Here is a 9,467-nt window from a genome sequence, read left to right as displayed (position 1 = left end):
TAAACCTGGAGAGAAGATAATAACTGGCTGAGCAGATAAGATACATGGATTTTATGGCTGGTTTCAGCTAGATTATGGAGAACAGGAGAGAGTTTGAGAGGCTCATTAGAAAAATTTTTTCCTGTATTTTGTCATGCATGGGCCACCCAGCTATCATAGCTAGATATTCACATGTTCTGACCAACGGAACTTTTTAATTAAAGAGAGGGTTGCTTCAGCATGATGCTGTGCAAGTTTCAGTTTCAATCATCAAAGCTTCTTCTGTTTCTGTGCTACAGCAAATGTCCTTGCAGCTTCTTAGGGCTTGGAGAAGTGTCTGCACAGCTCTAAGGTACAGCATGTGACTCCTGAGACTTGGGTCAAAGTTGTGCCAAAAGCCCTGTACTCATGGGAAATCCTCTTCATAATTAACATTTATGTAACGACTCCTTTACTGGCCAAACACATGTTTACATTCCTCCAGTCTGTTTTTTTAACAGACAGTGCTGGCCAGAAGTTTTTGCAAGAGCACTGGAATTAGGTGTTTGTTTTCAGCTATGCTCCATCTACCCATGAGATATTTAGCAAGCCTCTAAGGGAACAAATGCTCCCACACGTCCCTTTGTTTATCAAAGAACCTGGATGCATTCTGCTTTTGTTGAGAGAAAGTAACAGGGAGAAGTGACAGAGAGCCTGTGGGGTGACTGAGCCATCCTACCTCCCCCCACCATGGGGATATGGGGTTGGAGTAGAAAAGACATCTGAGGATCTTTGAGGAAGGATGCTCAACAAATGTCTCTCACCTAAAGAGGTCACAGCTCTGTGGAGTGTGCTGCAAAGTGAATCAGTGGCTCTGACTTCAGGAAAGGCAAGATTTCTGCCTCACCCTCAAGTCTTTGGGGCCTTTCTTGTCTTTGTGCCTCCTGTCTTGGTGTTTATTGTCTGTAAAATGGATGGGCTATAATAATCTTCACCCATTGTGACTATCAGATACATCTTATAGACGGTCTGATGTGTATAATCATCGAAGTCTCAAAAGATGGAAGCTGGTACAAGAGTAAGATATGGTCCATTTGGCTTTCAAGTAACTCCTCTTCTGATTGCAAGTTCCCCTTCAGCCTGGCCCACAGCCCCAGAACTATCTAAATGATTTAATTTTGGCTATAATCACAACCTCACTCAGGACTGCTACAACCTCATGAAGGGTCAGAAACCCAAATTTGGGAGCTATTGCCTAAGAATGCTCATGTTCTACCGAGGTTTCCGAAGGATAGTTTTTTAACAGGCAAACCATCTGTGCAGGGGAAAGTCAGTCCTATGAAACGATGAGCTGTTCTTTCTAGGAAACAAAATGATCTGGATTAGAGAAACACCAAGAGATATGTTCTGTGATGCAATTTTGAAAAGGTCTTCAGGTAACTGTTTCTTCTAAAGTTATGAAATGTCACATCTGGGAATGAGGCAATCTTCATAATTAAGTTCCTGAAAAAAAAAAATAGTAACCATTTCTAAAGACAGAAAAGGCCAGTAAATGTAAATTTGGTAGCTGTCTGCACATAGCCCTCTAGTACCGGGGAGTATTGCTCCCAAACCGAGTTGGGCTGTCTATGGAGAAGTGAATGGTGAGAGCAGCTGCCACATGCACTAATTTATTGAATATCCTTCATAACCTTACTGGCAGGAATTCAAATTGCAATTTAAAGCAGTAAAACTTTGCAGGGAGGGTAGCAATGCCCCTCCTCAAGGAATTTATCTGGATTCAGTGCTCACTGCTTCAGGAAGAATCAGTTTTACCTTTTTGTAACAGGACTGGTTTGAAGCCCGCATCTGATTTCATCAGAGGCTTTCTTATTGGACTTTTCATAAGTTTTTCATGACTTGAGAATATCTTTGCTTAAGGATGTGCATTTGAGAATGACAGAATTCTGCCCTTAAATTTGCACAAGAAAATATATACTTTGTAAGACACTGCAGTTCCATCATGCACAGGCAGGAACTACATCTAGGCTAGATGTTGTAGGCATTAATAAGATGTTTACTCAGTTGATGTTTATTCCTGTTTAATAAACAATTTATCCCATGTTAATATTATACCTCTAACCTCATCGAAACCCATCTTATGCAACTGAGCACACAGAAATTAAAAAGTGGTGTTTTTTAACATCTTAACATTTGAAAATGTTCACTCAAGTTGAAACACCTTGCAATTTCATTTGCGATAAAAGACTGGATTCCCAAATCAACAAAACTATTTGTAGGGGATGATGTTACTCTGTGTCAGTAAGAATGCCAGGGTTTGGCAAAAGGAGCTTACTGATTTCAATATGTAAGTAGTTTTCCTCAAAATTTTCATGTCACTGATAATCACTTTCTCTAGACTTTGTGTCTTTCAGTAGTCCACAACTTTAAAACTGTGCTTTTCTGTTCTGTTAAAATATGTGGACTAATCTCTGGTAAATCACCATATTTGATTTAGTTGAATATGTTTTAATAACATTTTCGGTTAGCATAGTTAGTTCATGTGCCAAGTATTACATTTTTTCATTCCCCACAAAATCAGGACAAACTGTACGTCTCCTGCTGTGTCCAAAGCCGATTTGGCTAACTTTCAGCTATGCTAATTAAAGAATACAGCAATCCTATTTTTATCTGATTTTAAAATACTAGAGATACACTGCTGGCAACTTGACTTGTTTTGATGCAAAATTAGTTAATTGCACAAAAAGTTCAGTAGTTTGTTTTCTGCTATTCATTTTCACATCCATGCACAGACCCACGCTCAGATATGTGCCATAACGCTAAGAGATGCCAAACAATTACAAAGATTTATCAAATCCACTTTCAGGTTAAGGCTTAGGAATATAGATTTGGATAAACTTCAGTAAACAGAATGTTGTGGAACAGAAGAGAAGGTAAAAGAAAAAGAATGGCAATACCAAGGTTTAAAAACCTTTACTAAACAAAACTTGCTATGATACCAAAAAGTTCTGTTTTGAAAAGAATGATTCTAATGTTTCTGAACTCTTTGTTTAACCATTTAAAAAATATTTACTAAATAATGTTTATTAGCGTTAAGCACTCCAGCCAACAGACTTTAAAATATTATGAACCTAAAGAAAATGATTAGTATAATGTCCCAAGAGTAAAAGGGTTTTGTTAATAGAAGTGTTAAGATCAGGCAGGCACTAAATTTGCAGTACCAACTCCCTCCTCCTCACCTGCACAATTTGGTTCTGTACTGCATTGGTATTGCTGGCCACACTCTTAGCGTACAGGGACAAAACCTATTCTGTTTGAAGTGGGTGGGCATTTTGCCATAGATTCAATAGGAACAGAATTTGGCATCTGAAAGCAGACTGCGTGTGATGAAATATGGACCTACAAAGTATTTGATCTGTGGTTTTACCTGCTTACACTACTGTTTTCTTTACAGCTGTTCTTAGTTAAATGTTCTTTCAGGCATCTGATCTTTCAGGTCAACAAGGCGTTGCACAAACTACTTACCTTCTCCTATTTCCTCCCAGTTATGTAATCTGAATCAGTTCAATGCAGCTGATACTCATTTTTGCTCTTTATCTTCTGCTGTTTTTTGGGTTGTGAGGGCTAAAAACCAGAATGTTCATCAGCATCTTGCTTTTGTAGTTCTTCCTAGGTTTCAGCTGCTGTTGCAATGCACAAAGTCTTTAGCAATGAACAGGCTCTTGGAGAATGTTAGAAGTGAATACCAACACATGCAGGGTTAGTGTTTGACTTGAGAATATCCCACTGCAATTTGAGAGACTATAATCCTTTCTTTTGGATCATTATTCCCTCTTTATTCCTCCGGTAGCAAGCACTGCCAACATGTCTGGCTTTCCAATGAAAAGGGACACTGTATGAAAAAGCAAGGGAGGGCTTAATTGATTAGCAAAAGCACACAGAAGAAGTGGTCCAAAGAGAAGAATTGGATAGGTGGACGCATTAGAAATGAGATACAGATCCTCTACCACTCTTTGCTCCTGCATTCAGATAAAAATGACCAGTAAAAATTCTGGTGATTTTGTGATCCATGGAAAGTGAATTTGTTAGCCTGCAGCCGGTTGCCAGTAGAAAGGTCCACATCACACAACTTCCAACACAGTAGGAGTCTTCTGATCTGAAGTCACAGAAGTTTGTTGCAAGATTCACTTGTAGCTTTAAACCGATATGGATTTACCAGGAGGCTCCCAAAGGAATTTTAGCCTTATTGTAGCCCCTTTCCCACTTCACTGCTGTAGTGTTGGCAATTCACTTGTTCCCAGTGTATCACCTCATCCTCCCTCTAGCACCTCAACTCCATCTGCAAGCGGTGGGGAGTCGGAGAGAAGGCACGAGCTGAGGCAGAACTGTGAGTACGTATCCTCCTGCATTTGGTCCTCCACTGTGGGATCTCCCCGAGGCCGATGAGCTGGCAGAAAGGTGGGTGCCTGATCTATGGTTGTGAAGGGACCGCTGTGTCCCTGCCATTCACATCTGGCCTGCATCTGTCCCTGGCCTCAGTGGAGGAAACAAGCAGAACATATAATCCGATCACTTCTAATAGGGGTCATGGGTGAAGCATATTATCAAGACAAGCCTGCACCACTGCTACTCAGAAAATATTACTTTTTGAGCTCTAAGAAATAAAACTAGGAAACACAGGATGACAGAGAAGGTGAGAACAGTCACTCTGATATTACTTGTAGGTCTTTGCTTTCTCAGATCCTGAAAAACAAAGCAATTTTACCTATCCAGTTAATTTCTTTTTTTATGCATTTCCTCCATTTCACTGAATGGAAAGCACTTTCATTTATGTACTTGTGTGTACAGGAATGAATTAGGACAAATCATCTATTGATTTTAAGGTTCAGAATAGCTTATACACCATCAGAATGTTGGGAGGCATTTAGTTAATGTCCTTTTCAGCACAGCAGTTTGATTTAATCAGCCTGAAGTCTGCCCACGTGTAAATGCAGTCACTGACCCCTGAAGCACAGAGCCAAACACTGATAGCCTGACAGACTCCAGCGGGCAAGATTCAGATCTCACATAAAGACCAGGGAGTGGAACCCACCTATACAAGGCTTGAAACCAACTCATTGGCATAAATGGATTTATTCATTTGAGGAAGGGAACCAGGATTTACTTCTGCTGCACAGACCCGGTCGTGAGAATACTTTTCACACATAGGTTTTCTTCTGGGTGAGAAGCCCCATTCAAGTCAGCGTTGGCAGGACTGGACCCAGCTATTTACTCTCTATAGTTGGCATTGCCAGCATCAACATTTTTGTTTCAGCTCCACATCAAAATTCATGTGAGTGTAAAACTTTCCCAGACATAGAGCATGAGCACATGAGCCTCAACATTAATGAGGGAATCTATTAAGCTGTGCTGCACGTATGTGTGTGCAAGAGTGTGAGCGTAAGTACCAATTATAGCTTGGCAGCAGGCTGAAGTGGCTGTTTCATTCATACCCTGCATTTTTGTTTGCTTATAACTTTCCTTAAAAATATTCCTTTGGGGCTGAAGTGTGTTATGCTTGCTTTTGGCTCAAAGGTGACTGAAAAAAATGATAGGAGCTGCTTCTGAGTTACAGAAGCCCAAAAGGAATGCAGTTCCTCCTGCACTCGCCCTGCTGGCTGGGTGCTTGTGAACTGGCAGGGGAGTGAAATGAATGACAGTGCCCTCTCAGAAGTGCCCAGAGAAGGATTCTTATCAAATGCTATCTCCTGCCGAGTCTCATGAACGCTGCCAGCCTGGAATGATGGGGAGAAGTATTTGGCAGCAAGGCCCTAGGTTTTCGATATGAAACTAGGGGGAAGGGATGGAGACAGTGTCACTAGCTGGCACCGGGCCACTTGTTTCTCCCGTATGAAAGATGGTCCTCAGAAAATTTGGGGAAATATGTTGGTGCACTTATCGTGCTGGTAAGGCGGTGTTGCAAGGTTTGTTTTTCCCTTGGAGCATCTGAGTTACTGTGAGAGTGCCCGCTGCCGTGAAAGGATGTGTAAAAAAAAAAAAAGTCCTTAGGAAAGAGCAGCGGGAGTGCATCAGGAATGCTTGCTGATGGGCAATGTGTGGCAGACACAGGGGACTGCATACCTCTTGCTCTTCAGAGGTGTCAGTGTTTGACACATCCACTGGAAAGTGTGAACAAAATGTAGGGGAGCTTGTTTCCTTTCTGTCTCACACTCAAAAAGACATTTGTTATACGCATTTGCTGGTCAGGTAGCAATCCTGGTTTTGAAGGCATTTGCTTATAGCATTAATGACACAATCGATTTGCAATGTGCAAGTTTCATGTCAGGGCAAGGAGAGAAAGGTGCTGTAACCCACAACAGAATTCAGAAGCATCATATTTGTTTTCCACCTCTACTTAGATCTTCTCATATGGCATGGCAGCTCCTACCTAGATATCCTACTCCTAAGTGAATGCAGTAAAATCAGTTGATTGCTCCCCTCCTGTGAAGCGGTACTGACTCACTTTCCTCCCTTCCTACCTGCTTTTCTCATGTCAAAATTACATTAGCTCTCAGGCAGCTGCTCTCTTCCTTGACAAGGTCAGCTTCCTTTTGGGGAACAGAACAGCAAGAGACATCGACTACTAGTTCACTGGAGCTGCATGAAAGGTGACACAAGCTGCAGAGCTCAGAATACTACGTATGAGGAAGGATGGCGGATATTGGTCTTACGTAGAGAGGAACAAAAGAAACATCAAAGCTGGCACCATTTCCAGAAAGAGGGAAGAGAATCCAAAAAGAGATGTCTGACTCAACACGGACTTGAGGAAGTTGGCTTTGTCTGCAAGGACAAGAGGTTTGGACTAGATGTGAGGACAGCGAGGAGCTAGAAGAAAAACAGGTGCTGTAAGAGGAATGCGGAGCAATAGGATTTCAGCAGGAACATTCCGGATAGGCTCCAGGTGGGTATTTAGATGGAAGAGGGTGATGTATTTGAAGCAGGAATGAACTGAGCATGGAATAATGATCATTAGGAAAGGGAGGAGCTGAGTACTTAAAGTTTGAAGGATCAGAAACACAATTTCATACAAACTGGATACAAGAGAAGCAAAAGTAAAATCTGGTGGGTTGTCATGTTACATGTGGGCAAGAAGAATGTTGGAGGTGGAAACAAGCACATCTGGAGTAGTGGAAAGGGGTATCAATTAAAAAAGTAGCCCAACTCTGTTGTGTGTTGTGGCTATTTTGCGATATTCCAGCGGTCATCAATGGTCGTGCCTCCTCTTGCCCCCAAATGTAACCTGGCCACTTTGCATACCTCTGGTGGCTGCCTGATTGTCTTGGCAGCATGAGTGAGCTATGAGAACCACGCGCCTGGGCTACTTTATTTCACTGTGCCACTAACAAGTGTTACTTTGACCGTAACTTTTCTATGTCCCAGTTTCTTTATGTTTATCTTCTTAGAGGTGTTACAAGAACAAATTAATTACTGTCCATAAAATTATTTGATGAAGTTGCTATGGTGATGCAAATTATATTGAGTTCTTATTATAATCAAGCTGAAGCATGACTCTAAATGTCTTTCATAGAAAAGCAACATCGGGTAAATCTTTGCCAAACTCCTTGAAAATGGCTTCGAAATTATTATACTGCAATTAAATGGGCAGAGTTCTACTAGACTGGGCAAAATTAGGCTATTCAGAAGCGCAGCCATAACCCTAGATTGCTGTGCACAGTGGCCTGGTTCTAGCTGTGCAGCTGCTCTGGAGTTCTACGTTGCCAGAGGTGCACGAGAAATGAACCCTATAGTCATGGACACGGGCATATGTCATAGCTAGCTACATTCAGGAAGCCAAAGAGCTGGTGTTCTGTGTTTCCTACAGTCTGTTCTTTTCTGTGTCTCTAACTCAAACAGATGCTAAATTCCTGGGGCTGACATCAAATTCACCCTTGCCCCATCACTGTCCCTCCTCCCATTCCCTTCAGCAGTTCCATCTCTGTTCCATCAGCCCAGCCCTACTTCAAGTTTTTTGCCTCTCTGCAACATTTCTTTATCAGCCCCCTTCACCTCCCAGATTATGGTTGCTGGATTTTTGTTGCTGTTTCCAGATATGCCCTCGAATCCTTGGTAATGAGCCTGCTACAGTTTATTAGCCTGTGCTCAGCTTTGTGCCTCACCAGTTTTGTGCCCCAGAAGGGCTGATTTCTAATAGACCTGAAATTCAGCCAAAACACCTGTTTTAAATCTGAAGCTACATCCAATTAATAGTGCCCCCCAACCCACAGCTTTCCTAATCGTTTCCAATAGCACGAAGCATGGAGGAAGCGCATGGATGCCAGCAGCCCTGCGAACACCAAAGCTCCCAGTCGGATTGCAGGCATTACAGTGTAGCAGGCACCACACAGAGCAGAAATGACACTGTTGCAAGAAAGTGATATACATAATAAATTACAGAGGTCGTGCTGAGGCAAGGTTTTCAGCACTATACAATACACATGGGGAGAAACAGCCCTGTCAGCTTGTCTGTCCTTCCAGGATAGCTGGGTGCTAGTGAAACACCAACACTTTTGGGAGCTTGTGAATGCAAGATACAGAATTTTTGCAGGATCTGGATCCAGACTCTGGAAGAACTTTTCACAGGAGAAAAGAATGTTGCTTAGGTTTGCCACTTCACTAAATATAGGACTCCTATCTTTGCATTAGTTTCTCTTCAGATATGTATTCCTTTCTCCCTTCATTCTCAAGCACACCCAGGCACACAAACAAAAACAAATGAGTTATAAACTAATCAAACTTGTTTTCTTCAGGTTGGAAAAGAAAAGAGATAATATTTTGATTTCAATTTCCAAATCTTTGGGAGGTGCTCAGATATTATCTATCACAGTGCTTCAAGCTCCTCACTGTAATGGTATCAAGTGCTTCCCAAGCAATTAAAAAGCAACAAACAATTACAAAAATATGTTTTCCCATCACTTCTCTCGCCCATTTCTGCTTATGAACAAAAATAACGAGCAGAATTTTTCACTGAGTGGGGTAAAACTGAGGTTTCTGTGCATATGAAAAGCTGTAAAAGGCTAAATTTATTTTTGGTTTTGGACCTCTAAGACCGAGGTCACTTTTTGTCCCCTCAGGAATGAGATATTTTGTCCAAATCTGGTCTCACTAACTCCTAGAGTTGCAAGCTTCCTCTGTTTGGATAGTTTCACTGTTCCTGGAGAAAGCGACAGGCATAATCAGAGAAGAACTGATGGAGCCTAAATTACTTAGGCCAATTCCATGAAACTTCTCCAAATAGCAAGTAAGAGTTCTTGAAGTGGGGTGTTGAAATCCTGGTCCTAGCTGAAGTTAGCATAAAAAATGCCAACGGTGCTAAAATTATTTGTATCTCTGATTTACAGCATAACTTGGAAACAATACAAAAAGATGATGTATTTACAGCGATATGTGTTGCTGTATCAATAGCCTATAGCAGTCTCAGTGTTTTCATGGTGCGAAGCTTTATGCTAAAGCTGTCTTATCTCAGAGTCTGC

This window comes from Calonectris borealis, chromosome 1 (assembly GCF_964195595.1).
Source record: "Calonectris borealis chromosome 1, bCalBor7.hap1.2, whole genome shotgun sequence".
Lineage (NCBI taxonomy): Eukaryota > Metazoa > Chordata > Aves > Procellariiformes > Procellariidae > Calonectris > Calonectris borealis.
Note: the sequence above shows the minus strand (reverse complement) of the source record.